General features: G+C 37.2%; 1 protein-coding gene across 15 annotated transcripts in view; it reads left to right on the plus strand.

Annotated features, from left to right (window-relative positions):
• The first annotated feature begins 728 nt into the window (after positions 1–728).
• The window catches only part of HNRNPC (heterogeneous nuclear ribonucleoprotein C (C1/C2)), a 45293-nt gene continuing 21572 nt past the window's right edge, over positions 729–24449 (plus strand). For 3 of the 15 annotated variants that reach the window (XM_027553359.1, XM_027553368.1, XM_027553373.1), the window contains exons 1-3: positions 730–879; positions 1490–1534; positions 5487–5512. The gene's annotated coding sequence lies outside the window, so the exon portion shown is untranslated. Of the gene's footprint in view, positions 880–1489; positions 1535–4990; positions 6225–24449 lie in introns of those variants that run through there. The other 12 variants (XM_027553360.1, XM_027553369.1, XM_027553370.1 and 9 more) reach the window with 11 other exon arrangements.

Consider the following 24449-nt stretch of genomic DNA (forward strand, 5'->3'; position numbering starts at 1 on the left):
GGGGCCAGAGGACGAATGCTGTAGTAGTATCCCAGGCCAGTATTTTATACTTTATTTTTACCTTTTGCAATGGAGAGGTGAGTAAGTCAGTTGTTTTGCGTAAGATATGGGTTGTTTGAAGGGCTTGACAAGCTGAGACATGTTCAGAAAGGAGCTCTAGGGTTGGAAAAACTGCAGGGCTGGTTTCTATTCTAGCTTTTAGTGCTCCCTCCCCAGTCAAAGAAAAAACAATTTTTTTTGTCCACACCGCGGGCTACAGCTTTTCCTTTTACCTAGGCCGGAAGCTAGGGCAGACCTTTCGGAAGTCTACCAAACAAGACCCGGCAATCTTTACCCGCCCCCCGCGCCGCGGGAATTCCGAGATCCGGGTGAGCCTGCTTCTATGCGCTCTAAAGAGCAGATGGGATACTGAGACCGCCAATCAGACATATCGGATACCCGGATGTGAAGCGGTGAGCCTTACAAAGGCAAGTTTCCACCCAGAGCTTCGTCAGGGTACAGTGGCCAATAAGCATGACTCAGAAGATAAATGACAGGAAATATAACCAGTTACAAACTAGTTTTTCCCACGCATGTGGAAATTCTCTAGATTAGTCTAACCCACTACTGATTGTGATTGGATAGAATTGTGAAGAGCGGTAGAACTGTCTAATGAGAAGCGGGAGCGAGAAAACTCGCAGCCAATAGGAGGATTCTCAGGAGTGGGGCGGGCCTAGACCTTCGCCTCGGCGGCAGAGGAGACTCGGGGGCCATTTTGTGAAGAGGCGAAGACTGAGCGATTGCGACCGCGTTGCCGACCTCGAGCAGCAATCGGCTTCTCCACGTAGAACCCAGGGGTAGGAGATTCAGAATCGAATCTCTTCTCCCTTCCCCCTCCTGGTAAGTGGAGGGAGCGGAAGCAGGGGAAGCGCTGGGTTCTTTGGGGAGCGCGAGGTGGAGTGGGAGAGAGGACGAGGGAACCCTCCCCTCGGTAGAGTAAGCAGGCCCCCGTTTATTCTCTGGTTTGGGGGATTAGATCTTACGCAAGAGTTTTCTAGGCCTCGGCCCTTGCGTAGATTTTTAACCCAGTGTCCTCTAGGCCACAATCGGCAGGGAAAATGCTGTTTTTCTTATTCTCTCTCCTGTGTTAACGGCTGTCCTTTAATTTTCTGTGACCATGAGGACTCTGAGATTGTGAAAGGGATGATCAAAGATGCTCATGAATGTAGTTCAAGTTAATGTAGTGCCGATGCTTCCTGTTAAATTGAAAATTAAGTGGGGGATGGGGAAGGGTTATCAAGCAGAAATTTTTTGTACCGCAAGCCTCCAAATTCTGGAGCGTACCGCAGGGTATAAATATGAAAATAGGTTTAATATTTTACTGATTACTTTTTAGTTTACGCCTCTCTGAACAAATGATGGACCTTGAAATATTTTCAATTTTATTTAAAAAATTGTAATCTGATTTACATATTAACAGTAATAATTAAAGCTGGATTTTTATCTGCAGGTTACAAATCACTTGAAATATATAAGTTAGTGGAACTTGCTTGAGGTAGGTATTACTATCTTTCATAGACAGAAACCGAGGCATGAGTGTTGATTGCCTGGGTCATATTAATCAGCCGAACTAGTAAGGAATTTGGTCTCCAGGTTAAGTCAAGTGGCTTTACCTCCCTGTTGGAATAGTAGATATTAAAAGTAATTACAGCAAGGACTAGCGGTAACTGGAAATCCCCAAACTGCTCTTGGGGAAAAGATTATGAGTATTGCGTTTATTAGTGTAACGTCCTAAGATTTTGTAAGTTTATTTTCGGGATATTCTGGCATTAATTTTCCAGACCATCCCAAAGTTGGCAAAAATGCATAACTATATGCCTTTTGTTAAGCAGGTATTATGGTGGTTACTATTTGCTAAGCCCTGAAAATTACTAAACAATTTTTGCTCAGTTTGTAGAAATTACATAAGTTTCAAAGTATCACATTCACTTATCCAAGAAACCGCTGTTTTTTAAATATTTTTGTAAGATTTAGGTGATTTTGTTTTTCATAATGTGTTACACATTCACAAAAAGTAATGTTAAGTACAGTTTAAGCCCATACTGGGTAAATTTGTCCCTTAGGAACAGAAGCTAAAAAACTGTTACTCTAGGTAGCTATGTATCAATCCCTTAGCATATAGATTTTGTAATAGGAATCAAAAGCTTTGCCTTAAAAAAAATAAAAGCTTAAGCATTTAGATTGTCACATGGACTTTTAAAAGGGCAATGATTGGTTAATTTAGGAAATCATACACCTAATATTGTTGGCAAATAGAAATGTATGAAATCAGTATTTAAGAATGGTTAAATTCTTAAATGGCAATAAAATTATTTGAAGGGCACTTTTCTTGCCTTGAGGTGTTAGAAATGTGTTCCTTAGGATCAGCATGTACCAAGGTAACAGTTTAATATCACTCATCCGGAATGATTTGGCCACAAAATTAATATCTGAAATAATTGTAGATTTGATTTCAAATAGATAGGCATTAGTAACATTTTCATGTTGGCTGGAGTAGAGGGATTTAAGAAGGGTGGGTTAAGTTGGAGGACTCTGTTTCCCATGCTCATGCCTCCTGTTTTCTTTGGTAGAGGATATAAACACACCTTATTCCTGATTAGGTCTCTAGAGGGTTTTGCATAGTGTGTGACCTTGTTTTGGATGGAATTGCTGTAGAAACAAGCAAGGAATAAGCTCCAAAATAGCTAGTTATTCTAATCTTAAAGATTAGTTTATATTAACCGGTGGATGTGTGAGATGTCAAGTGGGGAGTGTACAGTTGAAAGAACCCTGGTCTAGGAGTTAAGAGAACTGGATTTTTGCCCTCCTGCTGCTTATTACCTACCTGTTAGGCAAATCAGTTAAACTTTCTGAAATTCAGTTTTATATTTATAAGGGGGTCTTAGACTTCTTACCTCTTAATTTCTATTTTTTATAATTCAAGTCATTTGTTGCCAGAAGGCTAAATAGTGTACAGAAATAGTTTTATTGTGTGACAACAGTTTTTATATATTAGTAATTACTGTTAACTGTCTTAACAGTATTTCAGTCTTCACGTCATTTTATTAGTTGTCTGGGGAGCATTATTTGCTCATACTTAATATATAGTCATTCATTCTCATTGGGATCAGGGAGGCTTAAAATTTTGTACATAATAGATTTACTAGATAGTTGACTATGGTGAAAACCAGAACTTTAAGATGTAGCATAGCTGCATGTGTTCTCTTAGACACTGGAAATCTAAAGTTTATAAAGGGAAAAGGAATTTCTGTAGGGCTTTGTGGTATAGCATTTAGTGTGGTAGGTTATAATCTTCGAGTTAGTATGTTTCGATCCTAATTAGGGGATAGAGATTCCTTATTAAACTCTACACAGTGGTTCTTAAACATGAGCAGACATTAGGACCAGCAAGAGGGCTGGTTAAAACAGATTGCTGGGCTCTCCATCACCACTTTCTAATAAAGTCAGTCTGAGGTAGACCCTGTTAATGTGCGTTTCTGATATGTGCCACGCTATCTTGGTTGGCAGCCCTCACTTTGAGAATACCCCTTTAGAAGAAGGGATGCAAATCTCCTAGAGGTTTGACAAAGTAAAAACTACAGGTGTACTATTAATTGCAAAAGTTACAATTAGGTGTTAAATTTGGTTAATCATTTTTATGAGGGGGTAGCTCATCAATTAAGCATAGTATCTTGGGAGACATCTTAAGTTCTTGAATTTGAAAGATGTAAATGTTTTCATATTACTTTTTAAGCTTATAACATGTTTACTGAGGATTTGTTTGTAGATGAACCAGTTATTTAACATCCTGACATTACTGAGTACCAAGTTCAGGCTGTGATTCCAAAGAAGAAAACTGAATGTCTCACCATAACTGAACATCCCTTACACTTACACATTCAAAATGTATATTTGAATGTACGTTCAAATAATTGTACATTTTCTGTAACTTTTTTTTAATAGTTTGTGCATTTGTAACATTTAACACATCAGTTAAAATTTAACACAGTCTAAGCGTAAAAGTAGCTTATTTGGTCTACTACTTCTCAAAAATAGAGTTAATAGTACCTTTTCTATTGCTGTAGTCATTAATTTGTAATTGACTTAAGGAACACTTTTTAAAAGCTCAGCTTAAATTTTTTAGTTCACTGACATTTGGAAAGGAGAATAAAATCTCATGGCTGAATATTAAAATGCAAGTACAGTCATTCTTATTTGCTCAAAGACCTACAATCTAATTGCAAATCTTAGCCAGTCTGTTGTGGTGGTATGTATCAGATTCTTAGAATTCCTATCTTGGAATTAGCAATATGTACTATTTGTAAACAGTGGGACCACAAAGAAACAAACACGTACTTTTTGCCTGTTTTTTTTTAACACTGTATAGTCAGTAGCCATAATAATCTTTTTTCCTTCATCTGACTTTTCATTCTGTTACTGAGTGGATTAATGTGCTCTTTATTTAAACTGGTTCCCTGACAGGTTCTGTCAGGTCTTATAGATTGACCACTCATTGGTTTTGAGACTAGATGTCATCTCTAGTATGTATCTTCAGAGTAGACCCTTCTCCTTCAATTTGTATGGTAGGAAAAGCTACCTGGGCCTAAAATTTAAAACACAAATCTGCTTTCTGCTGTTTGACATTTGCTCACTTCATCTCTGTGTACCTGGTTTTCTAAATTTTCTTTGACCAAACTGATTATCAAGAGGAGTGTTTGAATGTGGATATTTTTCTGAGACCCTTAAGGGAATACAGGTGCATATGTAATTAAAATAGTCACCTACTGACATTGAAGAATTGTGAAGCCAGTCACTGGTAGAGGTGGTAATTCTATAGAGGCTCTCCCCATCCAGTGGGATGTTATGTTTTACCAGAATGTTACATGAAATGGACAGATATTTCTGTCTTGGGGGTTTAGGGCACAACATTTCTGAGGAACTCTGACTCAATCTGTCCCTTCTCCTTTCACAGGGCAGCAAGGCGAACCCCATCCCTACTCACTGGAGCTCAGCTTTGATTTTTAACCTCCCTTCCCCACCCTTCCAGAACACACACATTCCCATTCCAAAATTGATTTTATAAAGACATTTTAAACATAATGATGCAACTTGGTGTGCACTACGGCAAATTTACAGGTGGTTTTTTTTTTCAATTGTTTCCAAAAACGGGACTTGGATTTAAGATGTAATTTTTAAATTTCTATTTCTATTTTTTCTGCAGCAATTGGGTTAGAGGAGGAGGAGCCTTTTAGCCTCTCATAAACTGACCTCTCTACTTCCTCGTGTATTTTTAAGATTGATTGATGATGTGGAAAGGGCTTTGCTTGTCTGCTACTGAGAACTTCACCCTTGGCGGTTTTTGTGGAAACTGCTTTTGGAAAGAGAAAAGAAATGAACTTTACTGACTTGACATTTTTGCACCTCCCGTTTTTCTAATCTGGGCTATTTTTATTTTTGTTTTTTTACAGTGAGATTTTTTTGATCTTCAGCTACAGTAAGTTATTCCAATTTTTTTTTTACATTTTTCCTGACTTTCCGCTGATTTCCTTTTTATTGTTGTTACTAGTTACTATTATTTATTATACTTAATGATGGTGATGATGATGATGATAATGACACTGATGATTTTTAACCGGATTAAAATCGAGTTTTTCTGAATGTTCATTAAGAATTTCTCCGGCCTCCTGATTGACTTTGGAGTTTTACATCTTGGGAGAGAAAGTGAAGGCATTAGCATTTTTAAGTGGATTGATCACATAAACCTTTTCTCTCCCAACCCTCCCCCCTTGCCCTTATCCCCTTCCCCACGCTGGAAAGAATTTTACTGGCTGTTAAGTCTGTGACCTTATTTTTCCTGATCTTTAACTTAACTGTTTTAGAGCATCTCTGGACGTCTGTATTTTTTATTTTTTTATTTTTGTTTTTTTTATTTTTAATCTTTCATTTGTTAAATTTTTAAACTGTGCTGCAATAAAATGTGTGTGGTATTACTTAACACCTATGATGGTGATGGCATTTTCCCAGAAAGCCATCCCCCTCCTGTTTCCCTTGAAATCCCATCCTGCTTTTCCTGTACACTACCCATCATCACAAACCACAAGCTGCAGCAACACGGATGCCCAGCCTGGAGCAGCAGCAGCCAGGATGACCTGGAGCCAGGGGGGCCTTCGGAACAGATGCACACCCTTCCTGGGTGATGGTAAGAGGTGTGAGGTCCACTTGGTTTCATTGGAAAGACTAGGAAGTAACACCTGTTTAAGTTGATGTCGTGCAGGTGATAGCTTCTGGAAATGTTTAGGTTAGGCTTTTGTGTGTGTATCTCAAAAGATGTTTCCTAAGGAAGGACCCTTCAGGGTTTTGTACACTAATGGAATTATGAGTGTCAAACTTGGGGTGCTGAGGGTTTTTCCTAAAGCAAAGAGCAGCTGAAGTTTACATATAGTTTAGAATGAAAATGACGTTTTAATGATCAGCAAGACAAAAATGTTAGGTATTCTTTTTTTCTTAGATTATTGCAAATTAGTAAACATTTTGTGTCATTTAGAGTAATCTTTACATTGTGACAATAAATTTGGATTGTATTTAGGCTTTTTTATCATTAAAATTTAGTGTGAATCAACCCACAAGAAACATGCTTTGATATTGAAGTGCTATCTGACTGGAAGGTTTTTTTTTTTTTTAAAGAAAAGGATAAATAGACTTTTTAACCTCAGAAAGCAGGGAAATATGTATAATCTCTGTATCCAAACCAGGAAAGATCAAGGATTGACCTCTTTTTCAGTGATTACTTGTGGCCCAGCTACATATTAGGGAATCGACTGTGTTCCAAAGGTTAATGAGACTGAATATTCACAAGAAAAATGCAGAGATTAATAAGAATGTGGATAGTCAAAGTGTTAAAAATAATAGCTAAAAATAATAGCAGCCTGTAGAAATCACAGAGAGTAGGATGCAACTGAGTGACTAATACACAGTAATATTTTAACAACGGTGAAACGTTTTGATAATTCACTTGAGAGTTGCTTTAATGTTGAGCTGGGGTAAGGCCAGGAGAGAAGTAGAGTGGCTTTTAAAGGTATACTTAGCTGTGTGTACTGGAGTAAATCACATACTTGACCCCTCCCCTTACTCCTATTGAAAGTAAAATCTAGTTAAAGTGAAAACTGAAGGCAGCCTCAAAGGAAAACAAAATGGGAGAAAATTAAGTAAAATGCTGTGACGTTGCCTGGAAGAGGAATGGAAAATTTTCTTTTAGGTCCAGGTTTTATTGATATCGTTTTACAAATCCATTATTTCATGGGTCATGTTCTTCTGGTTTGCGGAATGCGAAAAGGTATAATAGTTCTTCGGGGACTCATAGCCTTGTGAGAGAGACTGATGGATGATATAATGTCCCTGTGGTTAAAGGTAGGCACAGAGCCTATAGAACTGTGCAATAGATGGGCGCCTCATTGACTCTTAAGAGTTCAGGAAAGGCTTTTAGAGAGTTAAGGCCAGGTTATAAAAATTTTAATACCGCGCCAAGGAATTTGTACTTGATCCAGAAACTGACGACTATTAAAAGATTCTGAATTGAGGAATGATATCAGATTTTCATTTTTAGAAATGTCATTGTAATAGCCATGAGGAAATGGCCGTAGAGGAGAACGAGATTGGAGTAGGTGATAAGTAAGAAACTGGAATAGAGGGAAGAATAATGAACTGGCTTTACTGGCCAGTTCACTGGGCAAATATCACTGCCAAAAGCAATGGTACTGGGATTAGGAACCAGTAAATTTAGGATTTGGTGGTGGCTGTGATATGGAGAGTGACAGATTTGGGAAGATTCCCAGCTTTCAAGTTAGAAATGTTGTTTATTAAACATTGGAGTGCTTATTCTGAAAATCACCATTAGGCTTGGGCATATACAGGTGAACAAAACATACTGTCTCCTCCCCTCTTGAGTATTGTAGACCATTGAGAGAGAAGAGAATAGCACTTTCACAATCTAGATCCATGAAGGAAAAGAGATGATAGTTAAGGGAGCCAGATACAGATATGGCAATGAAAGGGTGCTGCCAGCAGAGAGACCTTAGGAGCTAAGTGTAAGTAGGACTAAAGACTAGATTAGAAGACCTGTTAAAATAGGCCACTGTCTATTCATCTCTTGAAGCAGATAGTAATCCTAGGCCTGAGGGCACTTGGCCCTGGTTTTACAAATAAGATTTCTTTGTGTGTATTAATGAACAAGAGTTTGAAGAGGATATTTAATTAGGCTTTAGGAAGTTAGTTATTTCTCTAACACCCCTGTTGAATCAGACCTGACATAATAGCTTTCCTATTTGAAAGGAAAAATGAAGTACAAAAACTTCAGTTTCTTGAAAGTGGTAAATGGGGAACTTACCATGTGTCCATTACTGTTAAAGTTCCTGTATTAATTATAACCTTATGTAAATATTACTGTCTTTTCACATTTCAGAGATGAGACTATTCAAGCACAGATTTGCATAATTTGCCCAAAGTTAGACATACCTAATAAATGTCAAGTGAAGCATGGATTCAACCCAGGCAGTTGAAACTATAGATATCAAGTCATAATCATACTAGACTGACTGTACATGACATGTGAAGTATTCTAGAAAAACATCTTTGATTAAAGTGCCTAAAACAAAAAACTGCTCTGGACTTCTGTTTTTAGCAAGTTTTAAGCAAAAAGTCACTGTTAAACTATTTTGTTCAGTTTACAACAGTTTAAATAGCATGACGTATCCAAGGTAGTTATTTGGGTAGATACAGGTTTGTAGTATGATTTTCAAGACTCTGGTTGTAGCAACATTCTTTAGGGAAATAAACAATTAACATTTAAAAGTGAGTTTCAGTTGGGAGAAAAAAAGTAATCATATAATTTATGGTTTTAAAAAATGTGTAACCCAGAGGGATTTACTAAATCCAGTGGTCCTTTTTCAGTCCTTATCAGTCTTGTTGGTATGATTTAACCAGTTGAGCTGCCACTTTTTGAAAATATTTTTTATGTAGCTTCCAGGTTTCATTCTCTTTCTGGCTATTCCTTCTCCCACTTAGCTCTGTGGTTCAGTTCTTCCACTTCACTTTTCTACTCATACTTCCCTGTGTCATTTCATTCAGTCACATGATTTTTTATACTGTCTATAAGCTGATGATGCCCAAACATGTATCACCAGCCTGGACTTCTCTTTATTGTCTCTATCCAGTTACCCAACTGACAGCTCCTGTGAGTGTACTTTTAAGTATATATCAGTTTAAAAGTCCAAAACTGGGCTCCTGCTGTTCTTCTCTCAAACCAGTTTCTTCTGCAGAGTGTTGCCATTTCAGTTAATGAAACTGGCGTTTTCAAGTTTACTTTGGTTAGCCATCCTTGACTTTTTTTTTTCTGTCATACCTCATCTTTGGCATTGTAGAAAACACTATCATTTCTGCCTTTTAATTATAACAAGGATTCACCACTCATTCTGCTGTGACTTGATCCAATTTCAAGCCGTCATTTGTCTTTGGCAGATTATTACAATAGATTTATATTTCTTTTATACCTCTACCCCAGTGTGTGGTAGCTAGATTGATCCTATTAAAGTAATAATGTTTGACCTGAGTTTCTGGTTTGAAACTCACTTAATAGCTGCCTATTTCAGCATTCAAGTCAAAATTGTATTGTGATTTACAAGATGTGCTGTATGATCTGTTATGCACCTCCTCCTTGTTAATTGTATACTACTCTGCTTCAGCCACACTGGCCTCCTTAACTGAGATTTGAATATACTAAATGTTCCTACCTCAAAAGCCTTTTTTGGGTGGGGGTGGGGGCGGGGGGGGTGGTTCTTCCCCAGACAGATTGGATTGCTCAGTTCATTTTCGTTCTTACTCAAAAGTCATCACCTCTGTTGTTTTCTCTCATTTAGCCTTCTAATTTCTCTTTAACACTTTTCATCAGCTCACATATTATAGAAGTTTATTTTCTACTGTGTAAGATAGAAATATCTGGAAAGATGCACGTGAAAACACCATTGATGGATTACTTCTGGACAAGCGGGAAGGACTTAGGGTTAGAAGGAAACTTGCTTTGTGTGGTCAAAGACCATTATTGAGCAACACAACAGTATTTTGCTTCTAATTAAACCTAAAACTCCTTGTTGTCGATATACTTCAGCTCTTTGATTTTATGTCTGAATATAAAGAGCATAACTGGCTTCTGTGGTAGTTTAGTAAGTGACTTTTTTTAGTTGTAAAAGCAGCCTTAAATTAGGTTTGCCTGTGATGGAATGAGTCCCATTTGAGGATGTAGGCTGCTGTATTGCTGGTGATGGGGCTTTAATAAAAATTTGAGAGAACTTGGTCATTTTTTAAGGATTTATTCTCCACTGGGAATACATAGCCATTTTTAAGCAGTAGCCATAGGGAAGGAAATGGCAAGCCACTCCAGTATCCTTGCCTGGAAAATCTCATGGACAGAGAAGTCTGGTGGGCTGCAGTCCATAGGGTCGCAGAGTTGGGCATGACTGAGCGACTAACACTTATAGTAGATTAAGGGCTTCCTCTGTGACTCAGTGGTGAAGAACCTGCCTGCAAATGCAGGAGACACAGGTTCCGTCCTTGGGTTGGGGAGATCCCCTGGATTAGGAAATGACAATCCACTCCAGTACTCTTGCCTGGAAAATTCCATGGACAGAGGAACCTGGTGGGCTTCATCTATGGAGTCACAAAGAGTTGGACACGACTGAGCACACATGTAGTAGATGAAAGGGCATCTGAGTTTTTCTTCCTATCTAATCTGATTCCAGATTGACCTTTCTGAAATACTCTTCCTATTTATTGTTTACATTAACCTGTGGCTTTTGAGTTGGTTTCAGAACTAATATAGCTTCCTGGAAATTCATTGAACCAGTCTTAGGCTTTTCTAACTTGTCTGGAATAACATTTAGGAATAGTTGAATACATGTTAAATGAGAAATTTCCCTTAGTCCTCTTACTAAATTCTGAAAATTGTGTAACCATAGTGTGCTATAACTCCTTGAATTTTTAAATTTAAGGAAGTACAGTCTTTGCCTTAGTAGTTTTGTGATAACTTTAAAAAACTTTAGAGCTAAAATTGAGGTAATAAAGTGTTTTTTCCAAGGAAAAAATTTCCCTTGTTATCCTTGAAAGTTTGTTGGCTTCCTGTGTTGGAATTAACGGTTTGTGTTAAGATTTAGTTTTACTGAAACTAAAAAGGAAGACTAATCAAATGACTTGATTGATGTGAATTTTTAAAAGAAGTTACCCCCATCTTTATTTTGGCCTTAATCCAAATTAAGCAATGCATGCACATACAACATTTAGAAAATGCAATGGAGGCCCATCAAAAAGGCATACTTACCCATCCAGAATAAAAGTTTTGATGTGTCCTTTCAGACTTTTTTTTTTTTGGTGTATGTATGCTTTTGAAAAAGTAATGTCCTACATATGACTCCTGTCTGTGGGATTTCCCAGGCAAGAATACTGGAGTGGGTTGCCATTTCCTCCTCCACGGGCTCTTCCTGACCCAGGGATTGAACCTGCCTCTCCTGTGTCTCCTGCATTGGCAGGCAGATCATTTACCACCGAACCACCTGGAAGGCCCCCTACATATGGCATATACATTTAAGTAGTCGTCTTTTTTTTTTTCAGCATGAACGTAACATCAATATAAAATGTTATTAGATACAGCTCTCCTAAAGATTATAATAACTGCATAGTATTACATTGCATACTTACGCAGTGTTTTTGCTTAACCAGTACTCTATTGTTGAGTTCTTACGTTTTTCCTTTTAAAAGCAATTGAATAGTCTTACAGCTAAGATTTTGTGAATAACTCTTAGTTATTTGCTTAGAATTAAGCCCTAGAAGTATAACTGTTCAAGAGCATGCATGTTTTAAAAGCTGCAGTCTAGGTTGCTCTCTGAAAAAGGTAAAAACAGTTTACTTAATGTAAGTGACCACTAATATTTGACTTCTAATTTTGTTAATTTCTTGAGTCTCTTTCACTGTGTTTCAGGGTTTGGTCCTGAAATTTAAATGTTCTTCATGTTTGATAAGTCTATTAATTGAAGAGTAAGAATGTTTAAAGAGTTAATACATTTTCTGAGTAAAAGGCTCCCACCAGGTTAATTGCTACGAACTTGTCTGGCTTTGGCAAATTTGGGGTAATCTTGTTTTAATCTATACCTACATCCATTCCCTTCCCTTCATGTTTTTTTTTTTTTAATTTTATTTTAAAACTTTACAATATTGTATATAAATAATTGATTTATTTCATCTATAGCTATTTCATTGTTTCTTTGAAAGATAAGGACTCTTATCACACAAAAACATGTAACAAAATATATTTGAAGACCCTAAGGTGGTACTCTTTGAGGACTGAGTGAGGCATTCTCTAGGTGTGTTTTTTCTATGGGAATGGTAGCTTGGATGACTGTTTTTTTGCTTACGTGTTATGTTTTGCTTATTCCTTCCTAGAATTTGGAAACTTCTGTTAATCAGAGATAAGTGTAAAATTTTGAGTGAGAAGCTTGGTAATGATTATCCTCATGTGTGATAAAATTGAGTTTTCAGGCTAGCAAAAGATGGAATTTGCTGTATTCCATATACATTTTGGGCTTCCCAAGTGGCACTAGTGGTAAAGAACCTGCCTGCCAACGCATGAGACGTAAGAAACTCTGGTTCAATCCCTGTGTTAGGAAGGTCCCCTGGAGGAAGAAATGGCAATCCACTCCAGTATTCTTGCTTGGAGAATGCCATGGACAGAGCAGCCTGGCAGGCTATAGTCGATAGGCTCACAGACAGACACGACTGAAGCAACTTAGCACACATACACATTTTACTACTAAATTCTAGGACTGTGCTTTAGTTGCTTGGGTCTGAGAGATGGAGAATGATGTAGTAACTTTAAGTTGGGTTTCCCTATTAAAAATTATTTTGTTGTACCATCAGATCTTTTGTTCTCAATTCAGAAATCCGTGACAGTTTTTCATGTTTGATCACAAAACCTGACTTCAACTGACATGAGATTATTTATAGTCTTTGTTATATTTAGTGACTATGCTTATGTATTAATTGCAGAAATGTTAATGTATTATATCTGGTAACTGGATGCTTTCCCAGATCCTGCTCGCTGTTACATAGCAAAATTATAGTATTATCTTTGCAAAATCTGAAAAATCTTGATTTTTTTCCTAATGTGTCTCCTGGTGAGACTTTAAAAAGTTTATTTGTTGTTACTAAAGGCTCAGTTTGAGTTCACCGATAACATTGAAGCTTTCTACAAGATAATAAATGAAGTCTTATGTGTAAGTATTGTTGACCCTTGCTATTCAGACTATGATCCACAGCAATAGCATATCATTAATCATCATCTGGAAGCTTTTTAGAATTACAGAATACCATGTCCTACCCTTTCACTCCTTTTTATTACTTGGGAATTGGAAATTTTAATAGACTTTCTGATGAGTGTTTTTGCTCTTTGGGGAGCATAGTTGAGGGTCATAAAGTAGCCACATTTTATGTAAATTTGAGATAATGCAGTATTAAAGATGACTCATGTACAAATTTTGAATAATGACTCTTCCTAATTACAAATAGAATTAAAAATCAAGTAATTACCATCAGGCAATCTGAATAAATGGCTGAGCCACTTAAGCTAGTAATCAGATATACATGCCATCCTGAAATGTGTGTATTTTGAATTATCTGAGCTCTTAGGCAAATCATATGTAGTGTGACCAATGTGTAATTATTTCTTTGCAGTAAATGATAGCTGAAACATTTGAAAAATGTAACCTTGTAGGTCAAGGTGGCTCTGAAGTTATGACCATTTTTTCCTTTTCCCAGCTTTTGAGACATAAGAAAACAGAATAATGAATTTCTTTCACCTAGATTGCTATGTTTGCTTTTTCTCAAATGTTTTGCTGAAAACAGTCAAGATTTATTGGCCTTAGTGAAGTAATTCTTAATTCTTTTGCTGTGAAAAGCATTCTCTTACATACTCCTAATGCTTATAGATTCAGGAACTTTTTTTCAAATGGTTTAAAATATTCTGAGGAAACAGTTGTTGATGGGGAGTTTTCCTGTATAGAAGTTGTTTTAGTTAAGAATATGGTGGGTTTTTTAATGCTGTATTTTTTCCCCTACCCCCTAAAGTGTGATGTAATAACACTCATAGAATAGAGGTGACTTAACATTTAATGATGGGTGAGGAGGACGCATTAGGAGTATGGAATTAACTGATAGAAACTACTAAACATAAAATAGATAAGCAAGGATTTAACTGTTTAGTAAATACAGGTGGCATTGTGGGTGAAGAACCTGCCTGCCAATGCAGGTTAGATGTAAGAGATGGGGTTTCAATCCCTGGGTCAGGAAGATTGCCTGGAGGAGGGCATAGCAGCACATTTAACTATTTTTGCCTGGAGAATCCCATGGACAGAGGAGCCTGGCAGGCTGCATTGCATACTGTCGCATGAGTTGGACGTGACTGAAGCGACTAAGCACGTGTACACAGGGAATTATACCCAATATCTCTGTGTGTTGGGACTGCCAACAGACATAGAATGAGAAACACCAAATTACAGAATGCAACATCTAGTGAAAGTTTTGTTGTCCTAAAGATGCCCATTTCCTTGATTTTACATAGATCTGAATTTCATTAAGGAGGGGAAGCACTCAACTTTTCTAACTTCTGTTAAGAAATTTATAGAAAAGCATTGATGACTACACCAAGCCATATAATCATTAAATTCCAGGGTAGCATGAAGCTATCTTTACAGAACGAAAAAATTAAGAACTGTTACAGTATTAAAGAAAAATTTGGAGAAAAGAGTATTCTAAAACCTCATGATCTTACCACATCCTGAGATGTCTAACACTTTAGTGTGTTGTCTTCTAGATAATTTATATATTGTGTATGCTTAACATCTTGAAAATCTCTTGGTATCAAGTTTTTTTTTTTATTATTATATATATTTTTGGCTGTGCCATGCAGCTTGCAGGGTCTTATTTCCCCAGCCAGGGATGAGCTTGTGCCCCCTCCAGTGGAAGTATGGATTCTTAACTGCTGGACTGACAGAATTCCCAATTAGTTATTTTTTTAAAGTTGCTGCTTGTTTCCAGTTAGACTGATGTACTGAAATTCATTTAGTTTCATATTATGTGTTTATTTTCCAATTTTTCACTGTAGTATGTCCACATCCTTGATTCCTTCAGATAAGTTCTCAGAGGTAAGATTATTGAGTCACAGAACATGCATGAGGTTTTTTTTTTTTTTTTTTTTTTAAGAACATGTACAATTTTAAGGCTTTGATAAAATAGTCCACTTCTGAATATACCGTTACCTGTTCATACTGTCAGAAATAACGTGTGAAAATTTCAATTTAAAATATTTCTACTTGTTTGGTAGGTATAGTGTTTGGTTTAATTTTTAATCACCTTTTGTGTCCTTGTGTCTATGTCCCATTTTTTATTGGTATGTACCAATAATAGAAAATGATGTAGTAGTAAGAGCAGCTGCAGTGGCTACACTTGCTGTGTGCCAGGCACCATGTTCAGTGTTTTCTGTATCTTCACTTACACCTCATACCTATCCTATGAGAAAAGTGCTTTCAACGATACTCATTTTATGATGGAAGAATCTGGTGTTTGAAAGGATTGGCTTTCCAGAGGGAAGTCCACACCACTTATGTGGTTAAGTTTGAAATTGGAATGTCTTTATTTTTTAATATACAGTATTAGCTTAAATTGTTGTGGACAAATACATATTGCACACATTCATCAGTTTTTTGCTTTTTAATGAGGGTATATTTTAGTATGGGGATGTCTCTCTTTTTCGTATTTTCTATTCAGGAAGTTCTCACGTCAAAGTTAGTTACTCCTTTAAATGTAGTTCAGTCACAATGGGCATGGCGTGACGGTGGGGATAGGTATCTTTGTATATACCTTTTCAGTTGAAATATTTTTTGAAATAGGGTAGTCTAAACTTTCATAGTTACTAACTTGGCTCTTAGAAGTAAACCTGGTTAGAGCTTTTCAGTATACAGAACATTCGCAGAAAGGTTTTTCAGTTGAGATTAATCTTATTAATTATCATTTCAAAACTAAAATACGGCATAAAAAAAACTTTTGAAAGAAAATTGTGTTAATCTTTGTTGTTCATTCGCTAAGTCATTTCTGACTCTTTGCAACCCCATGGACCGCAGCACACCAGCCTTCCCTGTCCTTCACTCTCTCCCACAGTTTGCTCAAACTCACGTACATTGAGTAGGTGATGCCATCCAGCCATCTCATCCTCTGTTACCTGTTTTCCTGGCTTTAATCTTTCCACCATTACAGTCTTTTCCAGTGAGTCAGCTCTTCTTATCAGGTAGACAGAGGAGTGGGTCTTCAGTGTCAGTCCTTCCAATGAATATTCAGGGTTGATTTCCTTTAGGATGGACTGGTTGGATCTCCTTGCAGTCCAAGGGACTCTCAAGAGTCTTCTCCAACACCACAGTTCAAAAGCATCAATTTTTCAGTGCTCAGCTGCCTTTATGGTCCAGCTGTCACATCCAAACATGACTACTGAAAAAACCATAGCTTTGATTATACGGACTTTTGTCAGCAAAATGATGTCTCTGCTTTTTAATATGCTGTCTAGGTTTGTCATAGCCTTTCTTCCAAGGTGCAAGCGTCTTTTTAATTTTGTGGCTGCAGTTACCATCCACAGTGATTTTGGAGCCCAAGAAAGTAAAATCTGTCACAGTTTCCACTTTTTCCTCTTCTGTTTGCCTTGAAGTGATGGGACCAGATGCCATGATCTTCCCTTTTTGAATATTGAGTTTTAAGCCAGCTTTTTCACTCTCTTCTTTCACCCTCATCAAGAGACTCTTTAGTTCCTCTTCACTTTCTGCCACTAAGGTAGTATCATCTGCATATCTGAAGTTGATAATTCTCCTGGCAATCTTGATTCCAGCTTGTGATGTTCAGTGTTTCTCATAATGTACTCTTCATGGAAGTTAAATAATCAGAGTGACAGCATACAGCCTTGACATACTCCTTTCCCAATTTGAATGAGTTTGTTGTTCATGCCCACTTCTAACTGCTGCTTCTTGACCTACATACAGCTTTCTCAGGAGACAGGTCAGATATTCCCATCTCTTTAAGAATTTTCCAGTTGGTTGTGATCCACACAGTAGCTCAGCTGGTAAAGAATCTGCCTGCAATGCAGGAGATCACAGTTAAATGCCTGGGTTGGGAAGATCCCCTGGAGAAGGGATAAGCTACCCACCCACTCCAGTATTCTTGGGTTTCCCTGGTGGCTCAGATGGTAAAGAATCCGCCTGCAGTGCGGAAGGCCTGGGTTGGGAAGATCCCCTGGAGAGGAAACAGCTACCCACTCCAGTATACTGGCCTGGAGAATTTCATCGACAGAGGAGCCTGATGGGCTACAGTCCATGGGGTCGCAGAGTTGGACAGGACTGAGCAACTTTGACTTTCACACAATCAAAGACTTAACATAGTATAGCTTTAGTGTGTTAATCTTACTAAACTTTAAAATGACGGATGAGCCCGCTTATAGTATGTTGAAAAAATCTGGAGAATTGGGAGAGACTGTTAATACTTCACACAACAAAGTTTGAAATTTTCTTCAGGTTGGAACCAAGGACTAAGAATTAGATAGAAGAGGATTAAATAGTATATGAAATGCAGAGCCTTGCACTTAACAATGAATTCTGCAGATATTGACAGTGCTAAAGATAACAGACATGATAGCATCTGGGTAGCATCTAGAATGTGGTTCAGAGCCTGTTAAGTTTTAGAATTGAGTATCTTTTTCAGGTTGTGAATTCCTTGACTTAAGTGGCAATTCAAGAAGTTTGATGATTAATCATCCTCAGAAGAATTTGGGGACATTGATCTATGTGATTTAGTTTTTTTTTGTCATTGAGGTCTGTTGCACTATACTTTTACAGGAACAGTCTTTTATTATCATGAAATACTTATTAAAACTTGGAAACATGCAGAGAAAATATTTACTTAACAGCATCAGCACTCAGAGATAACTATTACCAATATTTTAATGTTTTGATCCATTTTCTTGTCTCATTAGCTATAGATATATCTAATCTCTATATATGTTTTATATTCTTTTAACATCTTTACCAGTATGTGAACTGTCTACAACATGTTTTTGTTAAAAAGCTAATCTTTTTTTACTTTGTCCAGGAATTTACAAAACATCTTTTGTTTCTCTTTAGATTCCAAAATAGGAATTTATTTAACGTCATCAGTTGCTTAATTAGTACAAATTTATTGACCTCCCTATTGCTTAGCACTTAGCTTTAATTAAGATTTTTTTTTTTTTAAAGAGCTTTTTAAAAAATTAGTTTTTGCTGGAGTAGCTTTACAAAGGATTTTCAAATGAGCTTACAGAAACATATACTAGTTTTACTTAGTTACAGCAGTGTTAGTGCCAGTTTCCTCCTCTACCCCACTGGATGATCATTCTGCATATCTGACAGAAAAAACTGTTTTGGGGGGAACTGGCTCAAGAGTGTGTTGTGGTATGTATTTCTTTTCCATTTGCTGTGATAGGTTCTTTAAAAAAAAGAAAAAACTTGAACAGGTAATGTGTACTTCTGTAAAATAAGCCATTCTTGTCTCAGCCTTCCTGTTCTTGTTCTGGTAACAACTGTCTAAATGTACCGTGTTTGATCTGTGTCTTTCCCCCTCCTGAATGATATTAAAGTTACAGGCGTGATACTTGAGATGGGAACTGCAACAAGGCAAACATTGATTCAGTATTATCTCTTACACTATCTGCATTAAATTTCTCTTGTTTTCACAGAAAAGATCTCTTTCCCATGGTGTTGCTTTCTTAATCTTCCTACTCTTGAGGAGTCCTAACAAGTTGTGTTGTATAATGTCCCCACAGACTTGAAATCTGATTGTCCCTGTTGTATTGATTCAAGCCAAATATTTTACTAAGAATATTGCTTAGGTGACATACGTTTATTTCGTCAAATCAGGAAGCATATGTTAGATCACTTCATGTAAGTGGTGACTCATTTCTATAGTAGTAGAGGTACTTTTTTTTTCCTTTTATAGTTAACAGTCAGTCATACTTGGAATCCATGTAAATCCTATTGTACTCTCAACAGTCTCTTCACCCAGTGCTTTTGCCATATATTGACAGTTGTCTGAATCAGTTCTTATATTGGTATAATCGTCACTGATTTAACAGGTTGTGGTCTGAGTCTTTTTCAATATACTTTTCTTAAAACACTTCTTCATGTTAACAGTTTATTATTTTATTCCCCTTTTTTGTTGCTCATAACTTTTGGGGGGACCATTTTGTCTTACTGTTTTGACAATTATGATACTTCTGGCCTGTAGAGTGAGACTGGTCTACGTTTGTTTAGATGGCTGTGGGGTACCATTTTTACTTTTAATCTGTTTTTGTTTTTCAGTTTTAATATTTTTATAATTGGTTCTCGAAGTATAGTTGATTGACAGTGTTGTATTAGTTTCAGGTGTACAATGAAGTGATTCAGTTCCATGTAGTTTATCTTAAAATGGTCAATTTGGTGTTCTTGTGGCCTGAAAGTACCACCATGTGCTATTTTTTCATGTTAATAGTCTTTACATGATAGTCTTTACCTTGGGACTGTGTCTGTGGTTTGATAAATAATTAGCTTTGGGAATGAGCAAATTACAGTCCTTTGGTATCCTAGGAAGATTGATTCTAGGACCCTGGCAGATAACCAGATTCTGGGATGCTCAAGTCCCTTGTATAAAATGGTATATTTTATATACACCATTTGTGTATTTGCATATAATCTATACACATCCTCTCATATACTTTGTTTCTAGATTACTTATACTACCAAATATAATATTATAATTATATTAATAATACCTTAATGTAGTATAGTTGTAAAGAAAATACAATGTAAAAAAAGTAAATTTGTATGTTAATGCATATATGTGGAACCTAGAAGAATAGTACTAATGGTCTTATCTTCAAAGAGGAAATAGAGACACAGAGAACAAACATGGATACTATGGGGAAGGGGATGTGAACTGGTAGATTGGGATTAACATATATACACTACTATGTATAAAATAGATAACTAATGAGAACTTCCTGTGTAGCACAAGAAACCCTACTTGGTGCTCTGTGGTGACCTAAATGGGAAGGAAATCCAGAAAGGGGGCTCTTTGTACACGTTATGGATGATTCACTTTGCTACACAGCAGTGTAAAGCAACTATATTCCAAAAAAAGGAAAATCAGTATGTGTCAGAAGCACCAAACACAGTGCTTAGTGGGGTATTGTACATTACAGTTAATTCATTTAAAGACAGTGGCTGGCTGGCTGCTTGCATAAACAAAGCAGTACCTGCTCTGTGCCAGTTCATATATTCTACTGTTGAAAATGTTCTGAAAATAAAACATACCTGAGTTTAAAAAAAAAAAGTAAATATAGTGTAAATGTTATATAAATGGTGTGTAGCAAATTCAAGTTTGGGGTTTTGGAACTTATAAATTTTCCCCCATAATATTTTTTGATCCATGATTGTTTAGATCTACAGATGCAGAATCTGCAGATAGGGAGGGCCACCTGTACACTGGACAACTTTCTACAGACATGGGCAGTTTATTGTTGCCTGCTGAAGGAGGCCAGAGGGAAATAGTTGATGAATGCAGTGAAGACACATAGGAAGCAGAGAATATGATAGGGGTGGGGAAGAATAACAGGAAAGTAGTGTGAAAGGGACTTAAAGGGGCAAAATAGGAGCTTAAGTGTGTTAAAGGAAAGCAGTTCAGATCAGGTGATGTTGCTCTAAGTAGGCAGAGAAATTTATAGTATCTAAGAGGTACTGAGAAACTCTTGATAAGAAATTGTGAAAGACAGTGTGAGATAGGAAGTCTTTGGATTCAAGAAGATGGCTATCATTTAAAAAATTTGTCAACTCATTGCTGCCATCTAGTGACACTTTGTCTTTAAACTACTTCAGAGAAAGGAAATAGCATATTAGGCATATGGGAGTTGCACACCGTAACTCAAACTTCAAGATGAACAGTTGAAAATAAATAAAATTGACAGGTCAGCTTGTGTTCCAACTCCATTCCAAATCTACGTGATGTAGATTTCATGAGTTTTGGTATAGGATATGAGTGATGTGGTAGAATTGGTGATAGAAACACATTTCTGTATCCATGAATCTTGAGCAGTTCTTACCCTTCATAGAGCCACTCATTGCTTTTACTGCTTCAACATAAAACATAATCAAATGGACACATACATCCTTTGGTGTAATTAAGTAACTCAATATTCTTGGTTTTGACTTTTACTCACCAATCTTAGTAATTCTTTGATGATAAAAAATTGTGAAAATAACCTGGGGTGAAAAGATAGCAAGCACACACACGTGTATGCATCTATTAAGTAGAGGTTTGAATTCTACCACCCTGTAACCTCTAGGGAAATACTCAATCTTTTTCCGTTTATACTGTGATGGGATTCTGCTTTTCTGGAAACCACTTGATGTCTGCTACTGAGTTGAAACAGTTCACAGAGTAACCAAAGAGTCAGTCATTCCAGAAATACTTCCCTATTTGGTTTTAATCTTTGAAACTAATTTTAGGAAAGAAATTGATTATGGTGTGTTTTTTATTCTATGTGCTTTTATTTACTTACAATCTTTAAAAAGTTAGGAGAAATTGACTTGTCCGATAAGGGTGAGTCCAAAATGTAAACTTCTGTGACCCATGAGGCACCCTCAAATACACTCATTTAGATCTATTTCGTTTCTATTTGTCTTTAAAACAAAAAAAACCCAGCTTAATGAATTATTATAAAGCAAAAGCCCTGTAGCATCTACTCAGGTTGAGAAAATAGAACTTTGCCAGCAAGGTTTATAGTTTGGAATGATTCTGTGGCAGTCCAGAAGTAAATGGAGTATATTTAAGGAAAGAAAATGTGATTCAGTGATTTTACACCCATTGAAACTGACAGATACAAAGGACACAGGCAAACTGTTACTAAAGTTGCAGGAACTGATAAAACTATTTTCAAGCTGTTTCTAAATAATAATGTTAAGGATAAGCTTGAGTTACCATAATCCCTAGAGAGATCTGGTAGAATTTTTAGCATGAATAACATTACAAAAAGATACTACTACTTGAATATAACCTTGCAGAAGTGTCACACGTGAGTCTGATCAAACCTTTGGTCACAGCTTCCAATTTCTGAAAATACGAAATATGTGGAATTATGCTAAAGGTATGAAATTTTAAAAAACTGCAGGACAAATGCTCAAGATTCTTCAACAGATAAATGTTAAAGGGGAACTTTATCTAAAAAGAGCATTAAAAGACATCAAATCTGTATCAGTGGGTAAGAGTATTACTACCCAGGGCTACACATTAGGTAGTAGAATTATTTTAAAAGGAAGAAAGTGATTTTACTGTGAAGTTAGTAGTTTTAGGAGGAGGAGGGAAGGGATTGAGAAAGGAATGCACATGGGGCTTCTAATTATTGAGATTCTGTAGAGACTTGAGCTGCGTTAGCACCTATGGACAGTTTTACTGCAGTACCTTGTACTCACCCACTGTTGACTCAGGCAAGACCCTCCCTGTTGAAACTGCTTTTCCTAACATTTGTTCTTTTCCTTTCCAGTACATACTACCTGGATATTTTGATGTTCTTCAGTTTTCTGGCTCTTCTAGGCGCCTAGTTACTTCTTCTGCTTCTCCCACAGTGATATATAACATGCATGTTAGCTTCTGACTTGCCCTTACCACTGTGCATTATGGAGTTTTGTTTGGGATGCATTGACACAAAGTTGTATTCTGTATGCTCTTCATAGGTTTTTGCTTTACTCACAATTAATTTCTTCTTATTAAACTCAAGGAGAGGGATTTACCTGGTGGTCCTGTGGTTGAGAATCTGCTTTCCAGTACAGGAGCCTGAGTTTGTTCCCTGGTCGGGGAACTGGAAATGACCCCACATGCTGCAACTAAGATTTTGCAGACCACAACTAGAGATCCTATATGCTGGGGCAGAGATCCAAGATCCTGCCTGCCACAAATAAATAAATACTAAAGAAGAAACTCAGGGAGCTTTTACCTGGATTTATCACTTGTGTGTATATATATATATGTGTGTGTGTGTGTATATATTTTTTGTGAAAAAATTTGCTGAAAACTGGCTTATGTCTCCACTTAAAATAATAGCAAACCTTAAGAGCCACGCAGAAGTATTATTTGAAACCAGTTAGGCCTCTTAGAGAAGGCAACGGCACCCCACTCTAGTACTCTTGCCTAGAAAAATCCCATGGACGGAGGAGCCTGGTAGGCTGCCATGGGGTCACGAAGAGTTGGACACGACTGAGCGACTTCACTTTCACTTTTCACTTTCATGCATTGGAGAAGGAAATGGCACCCCACTCCAGTGTTCTTGCCTGGAAAATCCCAGGGACGGGGGAGCCTGGTGGGCTGCTGTCTACTGGGTCACACAGTCGGACACAACTGAAGCAACTTAGCAGCAGCAGCAGCAGGCGTCTTAGTAGGTTTCTGTTTTGATTCCTCTTGGAGTTGTAAGGCTTTTTGGTGTTCCTGCTTAAGTTGAAAGGCTGTTAGTGGTTCTGAGTAGCCACTGTTAGGTTAATTTTTACTGCTGAGTGTCAAAAAAAATTGTAAAGATACAATTTAGAAACTCCAATAAAGGCAGGCTGTTTCCTGAATTTCAGAAGGCTAGGAGCTTTAAAGTTTTAGACTCAGTATGTGTGTGAAAAGACAAGATATTTGAAGGGTCAGAATGGTAGTGGTCATGTGTAAATGTTATACCATTTTTTTTTTTACATGTATATAAGACCTTTACATAATCCACAAGAACTAGTTTGTCATTTTCTTCTTGAGGATTGGAAAGTTATGGCACCCCACTCCAGTACTCTTGCCTGGAAAATCCCATGGGCGGAGGAGCCTGGTAGGCTGAGTCCACAGGGTCGCAAAGAGTCAACGCGACTGAGCGACTTCACTTTCACTTTTCACTTTCATGCATTGGAGAAGGAAATGGCAGCCCACTCCAGTGTTCTTGCCTGGAGAATCCCAGGGACGGGGGAGCCTGGTGGGCTGCTGTCTATGGGGTCTCACAGAGTCGGACACGACTGAAGTGATTTAGCAGCAGCAGCAGCAGCAGCAGACACTGCTATTCAGTACCTTTCAAGGGGTTAAATGGGAAACAACCTTAAGAATGTTATTCTAAATCTAGGGTAGATCCCATCTTAAGCCCTGTTTAACTTTGGTGGTTGGAGTGGGAAGGAGCAGAAGATGAAAAGCTGATAGAAAAGTTAAAGAATATCAAAACATCTTGCACTTTAAAAGACCTAAAATGATTTCGTGAATCTCCACATGGTTACAGACTATGCCTC

The sequence above is a fragment of the Bos indicus x Bos taurus genome, chromosome 10 (assembly GCF_003369695.1).
Source record: "Bos indicus x Bos taurus breed Angus x Brahman F1 hybrid chromosome 10, Bos_hybrid_MaternalHap_v2.0, whole genome shotgun sequence".
In the NCBI taxonomy this organism is placed as follows: domain Eukaryota; kingdom Metazoa; phylum Chordata; class Mammalia; order Artiodactyla; family Bovidae; genus Bos; species Bos indicus x Bos taurus.